Source organism: Euprymna scolopes, chromosome 13 (assembly GCF_053919585.1).
Source record: "Euprymna scolopes isolate OS-2025 chromosome 13, ASM5391958v1, whole genome shotgun sequence".
Classification (NCBI taxonomy): domain Eukaryota; kingdom Metazoa; phylum Mollusca; class Cephalopoda; order Sepiida; family Sepiolidae; genus Euprymna; species Euprymna scolopes.
The window spans coordinates 24,398,926-24,422,389 of record NC_136494.1 but is presented as its reverse complement, the minus strand read 5'-3'; the positions used below and the strand labels follow the sequence as shown (position 1 = coordinate 24,422,389).

The following is a 23,464-nucleotide window of genomic DNA, read 5'->3' as shown; positions in this document are numbered from 1 at the left end:
ACAATATACTGTGAATCTATATTAAAAAAAACCTTGTTAAACTTTGTGACATATTTCCATTCTATGGAGGTCAGGCACGAACGAACACCCCATAATTTTAGTATACTATATTTCTTCAAACTGAAACATAATTATCAAAGTATACTTACGCAGATAGATATAAAAAGTCTTTATTAAAGTCTGTGCCTATTTCCATTTTATGGAGGCCAGGCGCGAACGCAGACCCCACAAATGTATTATACCATCCCTATTTAATTAAAACATACTTATCACAGTATTATTATGTACATCTATATCAAAAACACTTGTAAACGTTTTTTTTTTTAATTTTTTAATTTTTTATTTCCATACTTTGTGGGCCAGGCTCGGACGCAGACCCCACAATTTTAATGAATCACCGTTCTGCCAGATAAAACATACCCATTCCTGTGTCTCGATACATCTTCTATCATTATATGTAATCAGTTTTTTTTTAAATAGTCAACGATATAGGAGCCTATTCGTGACCAGACACACACACGCAGACATTCAGCTTTATATATATGTGTGTGTGTGTGTGTGTGTGTGTGTGTGTGTGTGTGTGTGTGTGTGTGTGTGTGTGTGTAAACAATGACTAGTATTTTCGAAACAACATTTGGAACACAATCAATCGTGCATGACAGCGAATAAAACGAAAGGAAAAGATACGAACAAAAAAACCGGAAACTTATGTTGATCGTCATTTGCCGTATGTAAGGCAGATGAGGCGCCAAACGTTTCTTGCATGCTTAGAGAGGTCTGTTAACAGCCAAAGCATGCCAACCATCCCAAAGCTGAGGAAAGGCGTACAATTTGCTCCAGGGACGATCAGCTGAATTTTCTTTTACTTTTTTTTTTTTTTTAGTAGGGGCTGGGGGTCAGGTTTGTTTCTTTATCTTCCTCCAAGAGATCTTGCAGTCGAACATCCCTATTATTTCAATGACACGATTTTAGAACAATGTCAGTAACGGACGGTACGGGTCGGTAATACGGCATCGAAATGCGAAAAATGTCAAATGACTTGATTCGCTTTATGGCATTATGAAGATGTATAATTCGCTAACCATTTTTCGGTACTTAGCAATTCCTCCTTTTTCTTTGTCTTCTTCAATTTCGGCTTTAATTTGGAGAAATCAAGCGGTGCCTTTCTTGCGTTTATACTTGATTTATATATATATATATTTATTTAAAGTTTCAAATTTTCGGCTTATAAAGCCTTCATCAGAAATTTTCTTTTTAAACAATACAATATTTTTTTTCTTACGTGCCATGATGTTGTTCGGCAGAGTTTGTTGGTTGAAGGTAGAGATTGTGTATTGTCAGTCCCGTGGAAAGCGCTGTTCATGCGTAAGAATAAAAAAAAGAAAAACATATTGTATTGTTTAAAAAGAAAATTCCTGATGAAGGTTTTATAAGCCGATAATTTGAAACTTTAAATAAATAAATTTTGTTTATTTTAAAAAAAATACAGATACGAACGTGGTCGTTCTTTCTAAACTCATATTTTGAATTCCGTTTTCTCCATGCTTCTAAAAAGTGGATTACTACTAAACTTATATATATATATATATATATATATATATATATATATATATATATATATATATATTACAATGGAAAAACGCAAGTATGAAAAGTAATATGGTTAAGCGTAAACAGGGAAAATTAAAGAACTAGTTGTTAAATCTGGAAAACAAAATGACAAGATATTCTAGTAAAAAAATATAATACATTTATAACTTACCATATTGCAGCATTAAGAATTAATTATATAATGTTATAAATTTGATTTTAAAAAAATGTTAATGCTGCAATATTACAAATAAATTCATGATATATCAGTTTGTCCAGATTTCATATATATTATTATATAGTCGTGATTTCAAAAGTAAAAAAAAGTATTTAGGTGCCATTAGTTAGAATCGAAACCTTAGCATTCAAAGCTGGTGACGTTCGAACTGTACCAATGTGACACGCATATAAACCGATTAAAAATTAAAAATAATCTAAGATGAATGTATAAAATGTTTAACGATTTTTTAAAGCCCATAAAAAAACGGTATGTGTAAAATCCAATGATTTGAGGCCTGTACGAGGGGCGTGCAATAAGTAATGCCCCTGACCAACTTCCCATAGGAGTAGAGCAACGAAACTTGGACCAGTTATTAGTCTTTCTCTACATAGTAACCACCCAGAGTTAGGCATTTCTCCCAACCTTTGATGCAGTTCTGGAGACAGTTTTTGTAGAACACAGCAGGTGGGTCCTCCAACCACGAAGTGACTTCAGACATCAAAGCTGCATCGTCCGGGAAACGCTTTCCTTTCAAAAACAATTTCATGGCTGGGAAGAGGTGAAAGTCAGAGGGTGCAAGGTCAGCACAGTATGGAGGATGTGGAAGGATTTCATGACCACACGCCCGTGCTTCTGATCTGGCGACATGCAAGTTGCGAACCGGAGCGTTGTCCTGCAGGAGGAGGGTAACTTTGCTGATCTTGCCCCGCCTCTTGATTTTGATAGCTTCCCTTAATTTCCTCAAAAGTGAAGCATAATAGGCTCCTGTAATTGTGGTACACTTTGCCAGGAAATCTGTCATCACTACTTCGTCCTGGTCCCAGAAGACTGTGAGCATGACTTTGCCAGCGGAGGGCTGCACCCTTGTCTTCTATGGAGGTGGTGAGTCCAAGTACTTCCACTGTATTGACTGGGCTTTGGTCTCAGGATCATAGTGATGGACTCAGGTTTAATTCTGTGTAATCAGTCTTTTAAAAAATCTTTGACTCATCTTCTTGGCATATCTCCAAATTCATCCTCGAGCACTCAACGCGTTCTCGCTTCTGGAATGGTGTGAGCAACCTGGGAATCCATCTGGCAGACACCTTATGCATATGCAAATGGCCATGAATGATAGTTTCCACAGAACCTGTACTAATCTTGACATCTTGAGCTATTTGGCGAATAGTAATGCGCCGATCTTCCAAAATGGCAGCCTCAACTTGACGAACAGATGCCTCATTAATGGCAGAAGGAGGACGGCCAGGTCTGGGAGCTGTTTCCAAAGACTTCCCGCCATGTTTGAATTCACGATGCCAGCGTTTTACAAGGTCATATTGTGGGGCATTACGACCATAAGTTTCTTTCATTTCATCAAAAGTCTCCTATGATGTTCGTCCTTTCAAATACAAAACCGGATCACTGCTCGACATACAACAGGCTCCATTTCACACCTAACTCAATTCAAACACCTGTAAAACAGAAACCACAATTAGTTCAGAGCTGCAATTTGCCACATTAACCGTAGAGGTAAAAATCATTGCACATGCAAAATTTCAGCTAGATCAGACAACGGGAAGTGGGCCAGGGGCATTACTTATTGCACGCCCCTCGTAGCGCCGTTCTGCGACTTTTAGTTTCGAGGAAGACGGAGTTTGAAAATATGGAGACAGATAGATCGACAGACAGCCGTTTATATATATATATATATATATATATATATATATATATATATATATATATATATATATATATGTATATATAATTATACGGGTACATAATTGTACGTATATATAATTATATGTATATATAATTATATGTATGCATAATTATGCATATATATTTATATATACGTATATATGTGTGTATACATATATGTATATACGTGTATATATAAACGTATATCTATATATATATATATGTGTGTGTGTGTGTGTAGATATATATATATACATATATATATGTACATATATATATATATATATATATATATATATATATATATATATACTAGCTGGCCACCCGGTGTTTCCCGGTCGTAAGATAGACATAAACATTATATTTTAATTAATGCAGAATTCTTATTTATTATAAATAGAATACCGTACGTATTTAACGTAAAGTTTTAATCTTTAAAAAAAATTACGTAGAAAAAAAAAACGGAAAGAAACTGAGGCATGACGTGTGCATGCAAGTATTATGTTTTTCCTAAACAGTTCATTTCTTGTAAGTAAAAAATATACTCGAGCTGAGATCTAAACCAAAACTTCAGACAATGATTCAAGTAAGATAACAATTAGGCCAGCTTGACACCACTTCAAAAAGTGTTTTTAAACCTACTCATTCTTAACATGAGTAATCTGTCATGTGAACGATACATGCAAGCAGTTGACAAACAGATAAAAATTTGATGACCCGCCCCACGCACCAATTCTTCAGTTTTAATCCCTTTTCTGCCCTTTTTTCAGATTAAAACCGATTAAGAAGTTTTCCACCTTTCTGAATATCCTATATATCAAATTTCAAGTCTGTAAATCAAACATTTATTGAGTATATACTTTAGAAATAACCTCATGCGTACACACATGAGTCGTCGACTTTTAGGGAAATTTTAACATTACAAAAATAACGGACTGAATTATCTCCCCTATTTTTAGATACGCCTTTAAATTTACTGAATATGATAAAAAAATACTTTTAATTAAAACTTCGACTCGATAATTTTTCCGAAGTTGGTCTTCTTTATAATTTGTGTGGCAATAAGCCTTCCCATGTTTTCAGTAAACTCTGACCCTTATAGTGGAGGTCTGCTCGGTTTTCTCCTTCCTTAATCTTTTCATTTTCCTTGGCCTGTCACGACAGTTTTGTGTGGTGCTAGGCGAGGCTGGTGTTACCACATGCATGTGTATATGCTTATGAATGTGGGTGTATGTGTATATGTGTGTGCACGGATCTGAGTTTAGTATCACCACATACACGTGTATATATTTATGAATTTGTATGTGTGTATGCCAAGGGAAGATCTCTTTATTAGTTGTCTAGCAATGTTCACTTTCCTTTTATTCATGTGATATTCTTTCTATATATTTTTAAGTATCTGTGTATTTGTTGCTTATGTTGGGTGGTTTCTGCATTCGAGGATTTTTCTACGGATTTCAGCTGTTTTCATCAATGCTGTTTGTTGTGTGGTCTAAATATTTCCTCATATGCCAATTCCTCCTAGTTTCATTTTTTTAGTTTATGGAAATCTTTCCAGACAGTGCATGAAGCCACTTAATGTAAGGAGCTAACAAGAACGAAAGGCGATGCCTTTTGGCTTTAGTCTTGAAAATATTACGGTTAAAAGTAGAGGGTGAATAGTCAGCAGGAAGAGAGAAGCTGTATTGTAATAACGTATTAAAACAGCAAATTGATGGAGACCACTAGACTTAGGAGGCAACCGAGCTGGAACAAAAGAAGCAGGGAATAGATCATCAATTGTGAAGAATATATGCCATAATTTAGTATTTATAAACAAAAAGAAGATAATATCACGTCTGTAATAGAGAGATTACAGGAAAAAGCGTGGGGGGGGACAATCAAATTGCAGATACATTTCTATACCTTATCAAGAATGATCAAATAGAACAGAGATTCACCAACCCCAATAGGACAACAATAGACAAAACATGATCTGATAATAGATTTGTAGAGATAGAGAAGAACTTCCGGAGTGAGAAATATTTAGAGTGAGAGAGAGAACGTCTTTTACAAGAAGCAGAAAGAGCAATAGATCCGACTCGACTTTTTTTTCTTACTTTCTGTTTTAGCAAAAGGCATTTATTACCATTACTTTCCTTCTTCTTGCTTTTTTTTTTCAAACTGTTCATTCTCTCTTTCATGAGATTAACGAAACCACGTTTTTTGTCCAAGTAAGCATCTGGCCAACTTTTTGGTAGGATTGAAACCGCTATCTTCAGACAATTCTCACCTGGAACCGAAGATATTCAATGTCTCCTATTCAAAAGCTGGCCTGAGGCTTACTCCAATTAAATTCCAATTAAATAATATATAGAGTGCGGGATTGTTTAATAAAAAAAAGCATACTATTTATTTATTAATAATGTTTATGCCATACCATGCTGTAATAATGTATACTAGAAGGATCTGTGGAAATTCCATGGATTGAGAATTATATCTAACCAACAAATATGTTTTGATAAAGCAAATATTTTTCTGAATAGCACAAAATATTAGTTTTTTGGACAGAAAAACTAATAACACGCAGCAAATGTGAGTTTATTAACATTACTATTGTCGCACAGTGCATTGTGCGGAAACATCTGCATGTGTTGGATTGTCAACGGTAGAAGAGGCCGGATGTACACGTTGATGGGGTCACAGGTTAAAGCCGTCGACATCGCAAGTGCATCGGGGAACTCGAGACTGATATAAACCAAGTGGGTAGCTTGTGAGAGGCAGAAGGAGAGAAAACAGACATGCGCCCCGGTATTGGGACCCAAATCTATTGTCCACCGACCACTGTCAACCGCCACCCTCTCTGTTCCACGTTGTCGCTAAGTTTCTTGTTACTACACGTGAACAATTGATTTTAGTAGTCGTAGAATTTTGGAAAAGAAATAAAGACACTTATTTTTCTACAAGTTGTTTCGTGTTGCTTCTGTTTAGAGCACAATTGAAGCATAATACTTAACTTTTGCATTTTAAATTTTAATTCAAGCAATTATATAGTATAATAATTTGATAAAATCGACAGTAGGTTCTCTACAGTGCAATATACTACAAGAGGGCTATTTCAGATCTGAGTTGTCTGTCCATTAGAAACGCAAGATGACCTGGTGGTTACTCCGTCACTTATTATAAAAAAAATGTAACACTTTTGTAATTTAAAATATAAAGGTGAATTAACTGTTACCAACTGTGAAAATTGAAATAAAAACATGAAAGATTACAAGCTTGGAAGCGAGGTGTGTTCCCCACGTTAGGCACTTAAATCAAATGAAAAGAAAAACAGAACTCATGTTTGTAGCCATTATTTACAGATAATTTTTAAAAATCAACAGCAAATTCTCTACAGTGCAATGTAGATTACAATGTATTGTGGACTAAGTCACCGCGAGGTGGCGTGTGAATCTTGCTCCCGGTATACTGTGGTGGAAGGGAGATCCCTAACTAGAACTGGCAATCATTTTATGAAAAACCGATTTTCCTGACAATAAGGGTATTAGAAGGTGAACCTTTGTTGATCTTATTTAATCCCGGCCAACGCCGGGTCTCTACTGTTAGTATATATATATATATATATATATATATATATATATATATATATATATATATATATATATATAAAATGTATGTCTGCTTAAATTATTTTCAATTAAAAGTTGGAATTATTGATTAAATTAAATGATGCCTGAAAAAGCACCATAAATAATTAAATTGAATGTTAAGATTTTGTTTTTCTTTCGGTCAATATAATGATTTGTCGGTCAGAGATCTTGAGAATAAAAATATAATGACAAGAAATATGCTATCCGATAACCATCTGGGAATAAAGGAAAGAATACCAATTTCCAATACGTTGATTGAATTCTATTTATTTATGACATCATCACTGATTATATTTCTGTTGTCGAAAAGTAAAACAATGGCGCTGACCAAGAAAGCGCTTAACATTATGTTCTTAACACACTGCTTGCCATGTAATCCGTATGCAATTGGAGTATGGCTCATATGGTGTGCAAAGGCACAAAATTAATGATACGTTTGTTTTAAGCAGAAGCAGTACGGAGGTGACGGTAGCTAAGTGATTAGCAACACCGCTTGACAACTTGGGTGTGCCGAGTTCAAATCCAGTTCATTCCACAGAAACTTTTACTTTGGATGTTGGCCATTTTCATGCAGTCCTCTTGTAAGTGACTGGTTTCTTTTGAGAAAGAATGCTAACTAGAAAATATCGGGAAAACCTATGCCAATTGATTCATGCGAAATGAATGAACGAATCACCGTAATTGGGAAGGAAAGTAATACAAATCTCTCGTCTGTTGAATTAATTTTATCGATTCTGGGACGAGTATCCTAGTTACAGTCTGAAAGGAGTATAAATATATTCAAAGCTATAAATAACTTGAAGCATAAAGTCTTTATTTTTTCAAAATAATAGCTAGAAGCAGCTTTTTTTTCTAATTTTTACAAGGTGATCACCACTTATCAAGGCCCGAAAGCCACTCAGGGATAAGGGTTATTGCATGTACAGTACGTTAGTGTGGGGATTTAATAAAAATGTCTACTTAAGGGGCCCGGTTAATCAGGAATTTGTTTACATTGGACTTGAAGGCATCCAGGTTGTAGTCAGGTGGGAAGCAAGCAGATGGAACAGAGCCTTTTTTTTAAATAACTGCTTGAAGCAGCTTATCCGGCTTTGACAGAGTTCAAAATAGACTTCATAGCTTAGTGGGGGTGCCCTTTTCTCTTCCTTGCAACCTCTTTCACACAGAAGAGGCATTGCGGGCCTGTTTCTGCTTTATTATTTTCCTGGCAAGTGCTTGTCTGAGCTTTAATTTATGGTCCCCCCCCCCTCGCCAAAGTTTCACGAAAAAAAAAACACTCGTCTAGCCAAAACCACTATCAATAATTTCCCACACTCTTTATCTGTGCTAAAACCTAAATGTAGATTCCACGAACGAAGCTTCTTTCTTAGAACTGCATGCCTGTGGAACTCTCTTCCGTTTGGCTGCTTTCCAGCTGACTACAATCTGATTGTCTTCAAGTCCAATGTAAACAAGTTCTTGATGATCCATCCCCCTATGTAATCCCATTTACAAAATTCCCACTACTTATGTATATCCATTAACCCTTATCCTCGAGTGGCCTCCGGGTCTTGATAAGTGGTGACTCCTTTGTAAAAAAACAAAAAAAAAAACGGGTTCGGCATTAAATAATATGGAAAGAGTTTATACATAACAGAATGCGTGAGAAAATATCAGTAAAAGCTGTAAGATAGTTGGCTTGCGAAGATATTAGGTTGGTTAGTTGTTTTTATTTACTGCATATCAATCCTTTCAGGTTATTTAATGCCAAATCCAGTGATTTTGAAGGAAAATTTTTTAAATAAAATCTATTTCTTTTTTCAAGTCGGTTTCTATTTAAGCCACAGTTGAGGCCCTAACAGGTACTACCACTCCGGGTCAGAGTGGACCTGGGAGCAATGGCAATTAAAGGGCGGCTCCACACTCCCCAAAATCCGCAAGCTGGGACCTCACCATCGGATATAGGTTAAGTTCATATGCAGGACCTTGAAAAATATAAGGAGCAGTAACTAAAAAAAACGCAAATATAAATTAAGAAGTTTGCACGATCTTCTGCGACAAGCAAAAAAAAAAACAAAAAAAAAACAAAAATGGCAGAAGATAGGTCTGTGACACAAAAGATCAACGTATAATGTATAAGGTGGCTGCTGTGACCGGCATGTGGTCACAAAAAAGAAAGAAAAATGCCCGCCAGGTAAGATGGACGGGTGGCCTTGCAGTGGAGACGAGAGACTTTTAAGCTGGTGTTGAGATGACAGGGTTTCGTTAATCTCATGAAAGAGAGAATGAACAGTTTGAAAAAAAAAACAAGAAGCAGGAAAGTAATGGTAATAAATGCCTTTTGCTTAAACAGAAAGTGAGAAAAAAGTCGAATCGGATACTTATTGGGGAGTGTGGAGCCGCCCTTTAATTGCCATTGCTCCTAGGTCCACTGTATGTTTGTTCCTGCGAGGTAACAGATATGCTATACAATAAAACAATCAGCTACACAATATGAACATTTTGAAGAAATAAAGAACTTGACGGATAAAAACTTTTACCAAAATGACTGGATTCAGTTTTAAATAAAAACGGTTGATATGCCGTAAAATAAAATAGAACTGTCACTAATAATTTAGGTGTGACAAGTTCTTATCCAGTTCGTTCCACAGAAAAAAAAACACTAACTTGATATGCTAGATACTTACACGTCCCTCTTGTAAGTACCCAATGTCGTTCTCGAAGAAATTCTAAGAAATACGAAGTGCCTTCAATAAGTTTCCAGATTTGTTTTTTGTATGGACACTTTTATTGATAGAACACATATAACACTTTAGTCCCCTTTGAAATAATCTCCTCCAGCTACAATGCCCTTGTTGCCCCGTTCCAATTTCTGGACGCCCTTGTGGGACCATTCTTGTGTGATCGTGTCAATGACCCTCGTCACAGCCTCTTTCATCTCAACTATCTCATAGCGACAGACTCTAAGGTTTTCCTTGGCTTATGGAATAATCAAAATGTCACAGAGAGCAAGGTCTGGACTAGAGAGAGAGTGAGGAACAGTCTTGATGCCTATCTTGTTCAAATAGTCTGTGACAAGGAGGAGGCATCCGTGAGATAAACTTAGTGCAAATCATCTATATCTTAAGTTACTCGCGAATAATTGTATGACAGTTCCCACACTGACATCAAACTGTGCACTTATTGTCTCTATAGACACACGACAGTCCTTATCCATGAAAGTCTTTATTTGACCAATCAACTCTGATGTTCTGACTTCCTTACTTCTCCCACACTTCTCATCATCCCTCATAGCATCTCCGCCTTCCTTGAATCTCTTATACCACTGAACACTGATGTTCAATTCATGAAGGATGGTCCAAAAGCAGTCTGAAGCATTCCATACGTCTCTGTGTCGTGTTTTTTTAAGTTTAAAACAAATTTTATTGCATATCGTTCTTCTAAAGTGTCCTCACGTCCAGATTAATTTTTTTTAAATTCACCAGTTGTGACAATCAGGCTTTAGTAGGGTGTATTCCAATTTACTTCTGTAGCTGTTCAGTAGAACCTGAAATCATACAAATCGGTCAGTCATCATATCAGATGTATAACAAAATAAAGATACTGAATTTTCAAGAGACTACGATAATTGTAAATGCCTGTACAAAAGAAGTCTGGAAACTTATTGAAGGCACTTCGTATATGATGGAAGCAAATGGCAACAATAGGACCATCTGATTCATAGAATGAATGAATTCATATAATTATGTAAGTAATTTAATTTTTTTCAGACATAACTGTAGCGTTGATGTTTACACATCGACGTAGAAAATCAAAATGCATAAACGCGTCTGCACGCATATAGTCTGCGCATACATTATCCTTAATAAAACAAATAAATATATGTTGGACCAATCAGAAACCTTTCTGAATTTATTTGAAATAGTCTTTGTGGGATCCGTCTAAACTCTTTAAAATCCTAGATTTTCTTTCAATAAACCAATGGAGCCTTGTTGGCCCGAGTCTACGGACCGGTGTCGTAAGGATGCCCCACTTGGGGCGCACATCTTTGCAACACACAACTCATCGCACTATCGTCTGTCAATATTTATAAACTTCATTGATTGAAATATTACAATCTTTTACACTGAACTCCAATTATAATATATCAAAAGAACATTGACTCGGTAATCGTCAAGAAAGAGAGAGCCTGTTTTTTTCCGTTTGACTATAGGTGGCGTTACTGTCTGTCCACCCAGTTACGGAAGCACAAAATGTATATAATGGCACCCTTGAAATAAAAATAAATGTGTTTTTTATATTTTAATTTTAAACATGCTTTTTTTGTTTTTGTTTTTTTTTTGCAAACATATTTACGTTTTCTTCTATTTTTGCAAACATATTTAAGTTTTATTTTTCCAAACATTTACGTTTTGATGCTTGTTTATTTTCAAACATGTACGTTTTTTTTTTGTTTTGTTTTGCTTTTACGTTTTAAAGATTCATTATGTTGGTACTGTCCATTATTTCTATGTAACAACTGGTGATTTTTGTTTTGTTTTTTTTCCTTTACCAATATTTAACCAAAATCGTCTGTTAGGCGCGCCTCCTTGTGATTGGTTGACAGGTATGTTACGTAAGACAGCGGTTAAACTCGAGCTCTTGCTCGACCTCCAGGTGTTGATGTCATGTTCCGGCTAAAGCAGAGCGAACGCTTAAATACGTCTGGTTCACAATATACACCAGTATCATCATAGCTAATAACACCTTAGTTCAGCATTTTTCCCCTTTTTTAACTCGCAATAGTTCGTTCTCTTGTAATTCTATTGAAATTGAACATAATTTGGCGTAAGACGCCGATCGACGAATTACAATGCGGGCAATTTAAAACAACAAAACAAAAAAAAATCTTTTATTTTCAAAAAAATACTTTTAAACAAATACTTGGAAAATAAAACACTTTTGTTTTCAGTAGGCCTTTACAAAAACTTTAAAATATTTTTAAAAAATTGCAAAATATATTTGAAAAATAAAAACAAAAAAATTCTACCAACTTTCTTTTAAAACATTTCTTTCAAATTATTTGCCCCCCTCCCCCCCAAAAAAATTAACTTTTGCTTTTTTAAACTTGACAGTTGTTATTAAAATAAATATATAATAAAACACCAATGCACTGTAGGTCTTTTTTTTTCTTCTTTTTTTTTTAGTTTCTGCACTTTACATTTATTCATTTTTGCTATTTTCTTTTACGCAGCATTGTTATGAATTTATCGGCGAGGATCAGCATAATCCGGTTGTTAGCATCATGTTCCGGCCAAAGCCGAGTGAACGCTGAGGTAGATCTGGTTCACAATATGCACCAGTAGCGCCATGGCAATAGGTGCTTTAATATAATTGTTAAAGGAAAATAGAATCTGAAGTGCAAGACTATTATGATATATGATAGAGTAGTTGAAAGCATTAATTCGTAAGATTACAATTGTTTAAAATTATGAATTATGTATTTTTGTCTTCGATTGGGATATTCCATCATTGCAATCGGAATGAATGAATCATGGTGACTAAAAAGAATTAATAAACAAATAAACCACTTCTTTGCAATTATAGATTAGGGTTAGATACGAATACAACTCATGACCCATGGTTGAACCAACTGTAAAAATTTCTCTCTAAATAGAATTAATCGTTTGACAGCCTTTGCTTCAGCATCTTCCGGCTGATTACATGAATTGCCGGAAAATGCAACAGTGAAGTTGCCGAAGATTGGGTCATAAATTGGATTTTTTTTTATATTCAATTTTCACCCCAAACAAAGCACAGGGCTACTTTGAAGTAGGGGGCTACTATCGGGGACATAATTTGCGGGGCATTATGAAGGGAGATGAGTAGAAAGATGTTTGTTCACATTACACTTGAACATCTGCATATCAGTACAGTTGGGAAAGCAGAATCCCGGAAGGGCGTTCCAAAGACTTGCAGTTCTGGGGAAGAAACTATTGTAGTAAAAGGCTTTCTTACACCTAGGGATATCTACTCTAAAGGGGTGGGACTTAGTACTGAATGTCGTTCAAAGAGGAACCAATGACTGGTGCTCAGTCGAGCATAAAATAGAGTAGAATAATAAGTCTCTAAAGTCTTTTCCGCAAAAAAAGTTTTATTAAGAAAGAGAAACGCTCGTCACTTACTAGATTTCAAACTCGAATTAAAATGTAATCTGTCAAGACAAGATAGAGTGGCCCGTGTGGCAGAGTTGTTTCCCCATATTTCTGATGGGCAGTCTAATAGTTTTTAAGCACTGTACACACACGCGCTCGCACATAATTTTGTGTGTGTGTGTAAAATAGTTCGAATCTTCTAGACTCCGAAACGACTGAGCCAAATGTTATGAAATTTTACACTAATGCAATTTATGTCCCTGACAGAGTTCTTAGATAGTTTTTGTATCTGAATGTCCTCGATAAGTATCAGTAATCGAAATAATCCGAAGATAGAAACAGCCGATGTTGACCAAAGATAACATATTACACGGCTAACATCACAAGTGCATTTGAGAATTTTATTACCACACAAGCCGAAAGGTCTGATATATAAAACCAACAGTAAGTTCTTTGTTCTTTGATATAACAGAGGTGCGTTCGAAATTAATGTTTAGAGCACGATTGAAGCATGATATTTGACTTTTTCCATTTTAAACTTGGATTCCAGTCACATATAAAAAATTAATTTTATAAAATCAACAATGGATTCTCTACAGTGCAATATAGATTACAATGTATTGTGGACTAAGTCACTGTGAAGAGGTACGTGCAGTTTTCTTCCCAGTGCGCCGTGATTAGTCCATAACTAGAGTAGGCAAATAATCGATTTGATTGAAAAATTGGCGATTTCACCGATTTTGATGACAATAAAAATATGAGAGTGTGATCATCATAACATTTCGTAGCTCCCTGCCAGTCTGTCTGTCTGCCTATCTATCTATCTATCTATCTATCTCTAGCCGCACTTATGATCTGTGATACAGCGAAACAGTGTTGTATGTGGATCACTATAATGTTCCTTATCTTAAGTTGAGCATATTGGGAAGTGATACACGAATTACCATTAAGCGAATAAAGCGATGCTCTTTGTGTAAACAAATCGAGCTTAGGTATTTCGGACGATGTCAAAACATCGTTAATTCACAGCCCGCACAGCGGCAGCCAATTAGCGTAATGGTTAGAAGCCTTGGCTGTGGTATGGGCGGTCGGGTTTCGATCCTGGCAGGAGGTAGCTGCCTGTCTAGCCGCACTGATGAGCTGTGATACAGCCAAACAGTACTGTATGTGGATATATATATATATATATATATATATATATATATATATATATATATAAGTGATTGATTTTGTTTGTGCTACGCGACAGATACTGTCAAGAATTGTAAGTGTCTACTGAATTAAAGGAATAAATTGTAAGATGGTCAACATCATGAAATTTGGAATATAGATTTTTGTCATTCATCCATTATATATATATGAAACCCTAAAAGAGCTTGATACAATCATTAGCTCCTATCAGAATACTGACCAGGCAGATGATTTGTCTTCAGGCCTGACGCCTGTTAGAATCAAACTTTCGGTTGTCGATGCCTTTTGGGAACGTTGCACGAACATTTGCATTCGTTTCCATATGTCAATTAGCGATGAAGTCCGGCTTCATTCCCCCATTTTTCCCCTACTGAGCGAGTTAAGATCCTTCTCAGATGCAACGGAAACATTATTACTGAAATAGGCATGCATGTCGATACACGAATACGTTGGGGGGGACGTAACAGGATTAACAGGTATTTAGCAGCCTTCAGCCCGATAGCAAGGTTATATAAAGTACGTTTGCTTGTCCACAACCGAATCTATTGTATAAGATCTGACGATTCCATGGGGGAAAAATATATTAATACCCTGGTACCTTTAACGTACGTACGTGTGTCGCGGTTTCTAGATTATAAAGTATTAGCAGGGCGACCCAACGTTGCTCGGGATTTAAAGAGGATTAATAAATATTCCACACTTCTAATACTTTTATTGTCATTGAAATTGGTGAAATTGCTCATTCGTCAATAAATCAATTGATTGCCTGCTCTAGTCAAAAAATCACCGCGGTGCACTGGGGGGGAGGTTCAGATGCCCCCGCCCCGTAGTGACTTAGTCCACAGTTCATTGTAGTCCACATTGCGATGTAGAGAACTTACTGTTGATTTTATGAAATTATCTTTTAATTTTATATAATTTTTTAAGAATTAAGTTTAAAATGCAAGTCTGGTACAATGGTCAAACTATACTCTAAACAGAAGCGTTCATTTTGAACGCGCCTCTGTCTTATCAAAGAACCTACTGTTGATTTTATAGGCTTAGCCATTCTGCTTGTATGGTGATAAAACTTCTTGAGTGCAATTATGTTGATAGACTGCATGAAAGTGTTACTTTTGACCAAAATTGGACTGTTTCTTCTTTAATCAGATTTCTTCGATTTTTGATACTTATCCGAGGTATTCCGATACAAAACCTATCTAAAAGCACTCCCAGGTACATAAAGTATATGTGTGTGAAATTTTTAAAAGATCGACCCAGTCGTTTTGGAGTCTATAGGGAACGAACTCACACGCAGACAAAGTGCTTTTTTATATATAAGTGGAGAAGAGACTCGATCGGGATATCCTATTTATTGCGAGAGAGGATAGAAGGTGATTACGTACTATGAATATTAATTATTAGCATCAACGTATCATGAATATTAATTATTAGCATTAACGTATTATGAATTTAATTATTAGCATTAACGTATTATGAATTTAATTATTAGCATTAACGTATGAATATTAATTATTAGCATTAACGTATTATGAATTTAATTATTAGCATTAACGTATTATGAATATTAATTATTAGCATTAACGTATTATGAATTTAATTATTAGCATTAACGTACTATGAATATTAATTATGAACATTAACGTATTATGAATATTAATTATGAACATTAACGTATTATGAATAGTAATTATTAGCATTAACGCATTATGAATATTAATTATTAGCATTAACGTATTATGAATATTAATTATGTTATCATCTTTGAATCCCCTTTTTAATAAATAGGATCTCCCGATCATTAAGATGAAATGTATATAAAAAATAAAATAATGATGCCGCTTTTGGGCCGTACGTGAAACTAAAATATATTTTCTTGATTTTCTGACTAGGATTCAATGGTAGTATCTGTTTTGTCTAAAGATGGTTTAATGATATTGTATGGTTTCCGTTCCATACAATGGAAATATCTCACAGACCCCTATAATCTTTATAGATTTGGAATTTTGTACTAATTAAATGGTATTATTTCTTAATTTAATAAGTTTATTTTATTTATTTATTTAATTTTTTATCCTTTCCGGATTATTTATTAAAACCTTCATATTTTAAAACAATTTCAATATGCACTAATTTTTATTGATCCCCTGATTTATCGGAAAGGGCCCATGTTTTCAGTGGCGTCAGTGCGTCCGTGCGTCTGGACAATTGCTAAATAACCGTCCATTAGTTTTTTCCTGAAATTTTGCCGCAAATTGTATTTCATTAAATAGAGGTGCACAGTAACACATTTTCTTTTTGCGAAAATTCCCGTTGCGTCCCCAGAGGCTCAAAAGAGGTCAAAATGTCCCAAAATGGCAAAAAATGACAGGTTTTGCTCCATAACTTTGGATCCATACGAGTTTTATACATTTCTAGTAAACCTTATCATTCAAACATTAACGTGTTTGAATATATGGTTAAGTGGCAGTTTTAGTAATTTAGAATTGCTTTAAAGCTTCATTGCTCACTCATTTTTCGACCAAATTTCAAACAATTATTTATGCACGGCACAATCACGTTGACACACCGGTTCTCGTCAGATCACCGAAGTTTAGCAACGCTGAGCCTGGCTAGTACCAGATGGGTGACCGTTTTGGAATTCTAGGTGCTGTATGTGCTCTCTGCTTATCTTGGCATTGTTTCCAGTCGTCCTAAACCTCCACTTGCCATTGGTATTCAACAATGTCGACTCAGGAGAGGTGTGGTTGTAGATTGCGCAACTCTTGCTACAATACTTTCACGCGCAGGCACTCTTTCAAGGGTATCCAAGTCTGTCAAGACTGAAGGAAGCCATTCGATGTATGCATATATATGTATATATGTATGTATACGTATATGTTCATTCGCCCTTTGGGAGGTCTTGTTTTTAATCCTCCAGGGAGACTAGCCGCCCTCCTCACCAAACAAGTCTAGTGGGGGAACCAGTTTAGTCGCCGGTCACCCGACCATGAGGCAGGTAGTACTGGGTTACATGGTACCAGTAGCATATGACATGACCTGACACAAAGGGCGAATGAACTCTTTTTCTGGGTCAACGGCCAACTAGCACCATGTATATTTGTGTGTGTGTATATGTGTATTGGGGTGGAGAGGGCTCCCGTAAGCCGTAGTGAAGGCAACCTTTCTAGGAGAAGCAAATCTCTGATTTAAAAAACCATAAAGCGGGAGACCAGTACCCGCATTAAGCTGGTCTGCAGTTTAATTTGTTGCTGGCTATCTTGCTCTTGCTTGTTGCTGGATCTCAACATTTTGAACCGAGAGAGAGACTTAGCTGTCGTACAAAGCTAAGACTCTGTAACATCATCTTTGTATAGATACTCCCTCAGGCATTTGGGCTCATGGATTTTAAATGTCTGAGAGAGTGGCACTCGTCTGACAAGACGTTGCAATCATCATACGTATATGTATGTATATAAATGTATGTATATATATATATGTATGTGTATATATGTATGTATATATATGTATATATGTATATGCATGTATATATATGTGTGTGTGTGTGTAGGTGGGTGTGTGTGTGTGTATATATATGTGTCAGATCATGTCATATGCTACTGGCACCATGTAACCCAGTACTACCTGCCTCATGGTCGGGTCACCGGCGACTAAACTGGTTACCCCACCAAACTTGTTTGGTGAGGAGGGTGGCTAGTCTCCCTGAAGGATTAAAAACAAGACATTACAAAGGACGAATGAACCCTTTTTCGGAGTCAACGGCCAGCTCGCACCGTGTTTTTGTGTGTATGTATGTGTGTGTTGTGGTGGAGAGGGATCCCATATGCCGTGGTGAAGACACCCTGTCTAGGAGAAGCAAATCTCTGATTTAAAAAACCATAAAGCGGGAGACCAGTGTCCGCATTAAGCTGATCTGCAGATTAACTAGTTGCTGGCTATCTTGCTCTTGTTTGTTGCTGAATCTAAACATTTTGAACCGAGGGAGAAACTTAGCTGTCGTACAAAGCTAACACTCCGTAATATGATCTATGTATAGATACTCTCTCAGGCATTTGTCTATAAACATGGTCCTGTGGCGATGAAAATGTTGTGACACATGGAAGCTTGAAATGCTGGAAGCATGTAATAATTTATCTCAATGACCGTCTTCAGTGTCATGCCTGCTTGAGCGTGTGAATTCACTGGTAAGTCTAAAAAAAAAAAAGAAGTAATTTACGGGCTCATGGACTTTAAGTGTCTGAGGGAGTGTCACTCATCTGACTAGACGTGGCAATCATCATCATATGTGTGTGTATATACATATATATATTTGCAAAAGCTAGAAAAAATATATAATAAGAACACTATACGGTGTATTTCCTTTCGTGTTTCGTAACCATTTGGACAAATTGTAAATTTTGTTATGAAACAAGTCTAACACATAAGGAAATACACCGTATAGTGTTCTTATTTCATAGTTTTCTAGATTTTTGCATGCATATATATATATATATATATATATATATATATATATATATATACTTCCGAATCGATTTACCCAACAATATATATATATATATATATATATATATATATATATATATATATATATATATATATATATATATATATATATTCTAGGCAACAGTGTAGAGGTAATATTGACACATAATCCTTTAAAAAATTTCACATTTCGAGAGTGCGTGCATATAAAGTAATGAATGTGTATGTATATATATATATATATATGTATATATATATATATATATATATATATAAATGTACATACACAAGTTAGAAAAGCATTTCATCCAAGGCATGAAAATTGTTAAACAAAATGTTTTTACTATATGCTTTAAAAATAAAGGTACAAGATTCAATTTGAAATTTATTTATCTTCAAAGTGCACTTCTATAAATTTTATAAAGTAAGGTATGAAAATTTTAATACCTTACTTTGTAAAATGTATAAAAGTGCACTTTGAAGATAAATAAATTTCAAATTGAATCTTGTACCTTTATTTTTTTAAGCATATAGTAAACACCTTTTATTTAACAATTTTCATGCCTTGAATGAAATGCTTTTCTAACTTGTATCGTATCTCTTTAAGATTATATTTTATTTAATTTATTAATTTGGATTTAAAAAAATGAATGTGGTCTTGCATGTATTTATAAAAACTCTCCTACTATCTATTTCAGTTTGTATTTCTCCTCACACCACAACTCATTTTTGCAACCCATTCTTTGTATTATTACAGGTTTGAATATTCTCTCTATTTCAAATGTTGATTTCTCCTCACAGCACAACTCCTTCTTGCAACTCCCTCTTTGTTATACATGTCTGAATAATGAGAAAATCTGAATTTTTATAACAAAAACTTTAAAATAACTTTTTTAGATTAAATTCTTGTTAATTTCTTTCAGAATAGAAAATGTTTACAATTTAATAAGGAATATCTTTCATATCGGTTTCATTAAAAATATTCAGTAGATAACGAGAAAAATAGAGATGAAAATTTCAAAAGGACTGTATAACTGGTTACACTCAATAGTAGTCCTGGCCAGCGAAAGTCTTTGTTATTCTATTATTATTAAAAACATTTTGTGTCATGCTCTTTCACGCGAGGACTAATATATATATATATATATATATATATATATATATATATATATATATATATATAAATACCCATTCACATACACCTTTCACGATAAAGCTAGAACCCAGAATTAGATAGAATCGAGCAATTGCATCGACAATGGACAACGCCAGACCCAAAGTGGGTTTCGATGTACCGCACCTCATCAGTGACGTGCTCCGACATAGGCGCGAACCCAGGTCGCCGCACTCATGAAGCGTGCAATAGTGACGACTTAACCATATGGGCCACGGCGCAATCTATTGGCTATGCCTCTATTTTTAAATTCTTATATTTTTATCCAGTTCTACATTCTACGATGTGACATGCAACGCGTCATATACAACTAAGATAGTTACTGCTGGTATGCAGGCGGTAGATATCACATCTACAAACATTAACTGAAATTAGCCGGATCCCCAGACACGATTTCGGAACAACCTTATTTACCAGCATTAACTATCTGAGAGCGATGACCTGGGTTCGCGCCTATGTAGGAGCACGTCACTTATGAGATGCAGTACATCGAAACTCACTTTGGGTCTGGCGTTGTCCGTTGTCGATGCAATTGCTCGATTCTATCTAATTCTGGGTTCTAGCTTTATCGTGAAAGGTGTGTGTGAACGGGTATTTATATATCTATCTATAATCTCCTCTTAATGTCTAATATATATATATATATATATATATATATATATATATATATATATATATACAGGATGGGCCAAAATAAGGGTCCTATATATATATATATATATATGATTATATTTAAAGATAGGACCCTTATTTTGGCCCACCCTGTATATATATATATATATATATATATATATATATATATATATATATATATATATATATATACAGACACACGCACATATGTTTTGCTGTACAGCATAAACTAATGACATAGTAACTTGGTTATTATGAATTTTAAAACATAGCTAGTAGGCGTAAAAGGTGCTATATTTGAGTGTATTTTGGCAGCATATTTTATTTAAAGAAAAGTCACGGAATGTTTATACTTTACAAGTGATTTTCTTTAATTTTTCTACTTTTCGGATAAATCATCATTTGTCAAGTAGGACATGCGGGTTTTATATTCAGTATTTTCGATTGATTCGTTCAGTCGTTTTCAAGCAGAGTATCAGCCTGGTTTGTGCATAACTGCTGAACTCGTTGACTGGTGTGCCAATTATATTTTATAGATAGGTGGGTGGCAGAGTACGTTTAGACGTACCAATAACATTTAATGCTGTGAGAATGCTGGTACTAAAATTTCCTATTGTTCCAAAAAACTTGGATAAAAAAAAACGACTCAAAGATTTAATAGTATGATTATCTAATCTTTGTTGATCAAATCATACAGGTCTTCAACCGTGCGTGGCCATTTCGAATTGGCATCAATAGGTTTGCCTTGATGAAACCATATCTTTTTACCAGCTTTCTTGAAATGTTAATTAATTTTGTTACGTTTTCACTCGTGAGCAATCAAATAAGCAAACACAGTATTTCTATACATACATGCGCGTGTTTATTCTTCTGCTTATATGTTGTATCAGTAGGGAGACCCGGCGTTGCCCGGGATCGATCGATGATCAACGAATGCCTCACACTCCCATATTTTTACGGTTATCAAAATCGATGTAATCGCCTATTTTTCAATTAAATTATATCACAATATATTAAAGTCTACATTGCACTGTAGAGAACCTACGGTTGATTTTATCAAAATTATTTTATATATAAGGACTTTAATTACAGTTCAAAATACGCGTGATGGTTATACATGGTATTTTATTACTCTGCATTGTCGCGGTTTTTGTCCTTTCGCACGCGTGGCCGTTTTGGTGGTTGACGAGTGTAACGTCTGTTAAACTAAGATGAATAAACTTCTCAGTCATGCATAACATAAAAATACTTTTGAGTTTTCGTCAAGGTTTTATTAGAGAAAGTGAACACAGGAGAGGGAGAGAGATTACACAACTAATATGATTTACGAGGGGCGTGGAATAAGTAATGCCCCTGACCAACTTCCAGTTGTCTGATTTAGCTGAAATTTTGCATGTGTAATGATTTATCTCTCTAGGGGTTATGTGGCAAATTACAGCTCTGAACTAATTGTGGTTTCTGTTTTACAGGTGTTTGAACTGAGTCAGGTGTGATATAGAGCCTGTTGAATATCGAGCAGTGATCCGGTTTTTTGTATTTGAAAGGGCACACACCATAGGAGACTTTTGATGAAATGAAATAAACCTATAATGCCCCATCATATGACCTTGTAAAACGCTGGCATCGTGAATTCAAACATGGCCGGAAGTCTGTGGAAACAGCTCCCAGACTTGGTTGAGGCTGCCATTTTGGAAGATCGTCACATTACTATTCGCCAAATAGCCCAAGATGTCAAGATTAGTACAGGGTCTGTGGAAACTATCATTCATGACCATTTGCATATGCATAAGGTGTCTGCCAGATGGATTCCCAGGTTGCTCACACCATTCCAGAAGCGAGAACGCGTTGAGTGCTCGAGGATGAATTTGGAGATATGCCAAGAAGATGAGTCAAAGTTTTTTAAAAAGACTGATTACACAGAATTAAACCTGGGTCTATCACTATGATCCAGAGACCAAAGCTCAGTCTATGCAGTGGAAGCACTTGGACTCACCACCTCCAAAGAAGGCAAGGGTGCGGCCCTCCGCTGGCAAGGTCATGCTCACAGTCTTCTGGGACCAGGACAGAGTAGTGATGACAGATTTCCTGGCAAAGGGTACCACAATTACGGGAGCCTATTATGCTTCACCTTTGAGGAAATCAAGGGAAGCTATCAAAATCAAGAGGCGAGGCAAAATCAGCAAAAGTACTCTCCTCCTGCAGGACAACGCTCTGGTCCACAACTCGCATGTCGCCAGATCAGAAGCACGGGCGTGTGGTTATGAAATCATCATCCTCCCTACTCTCCTGACCTTGCACCCTCTGACTTTCACCTCTTCCCAGCTATGAAGTTGTTTTTGAAAGGAAAGCGTTTCCCAGATGATACAGCCTTGATTTCTGAAGTCACGTCGTGGTTGGAGGACCAACCTGCTGTGTTCTACAAAAACGGTCTCCATAGCTGCATCAATCGGTGAGAGAAATGCATAACTCTGGGTGGTTACTATGTAGAGAAAGACTAATAACTGTGCCAAGTTTCGTTGCTCTACTGCTATGGCAAGTGGGTCAGGGGCATTACTTATTGCACGCCCCTCGTAACTTTTAACTTACTTTTAAGAAATAAACGACGCAATGTAATATCTACCTTAGTTTATTTTGACATTATTGGACGCGCCCCGGCCACAGCGCTCGCAAGAGAGACTTGCTTTTAAAATTGTTGTTTTTCTAACTTAAACACGTGACGTCATATGATATTGTGATTTTTCGAATTTTGTGT

The 23,464-nt window shown here is 35.7% G+C and overlaps 1 protein-coding gene and 1 pseudogene across 1 annotated transcript in view; both read left to right on the top strand.

Moving 5' to 3' along the window:
* LOC145291949 (uncharacterized) overlaps window positions 1-23,464 on the top strand; it is a 370,326-nt gene that overhangs the window by 315,732 nt on the left and 31,130 nt on the right. The window lies entirely within an intron of this gene.
* On the top strand, window positions 16,966-17,082 carry LOC145292440 (5S ribosomal RNA; annotated as a pseudogene).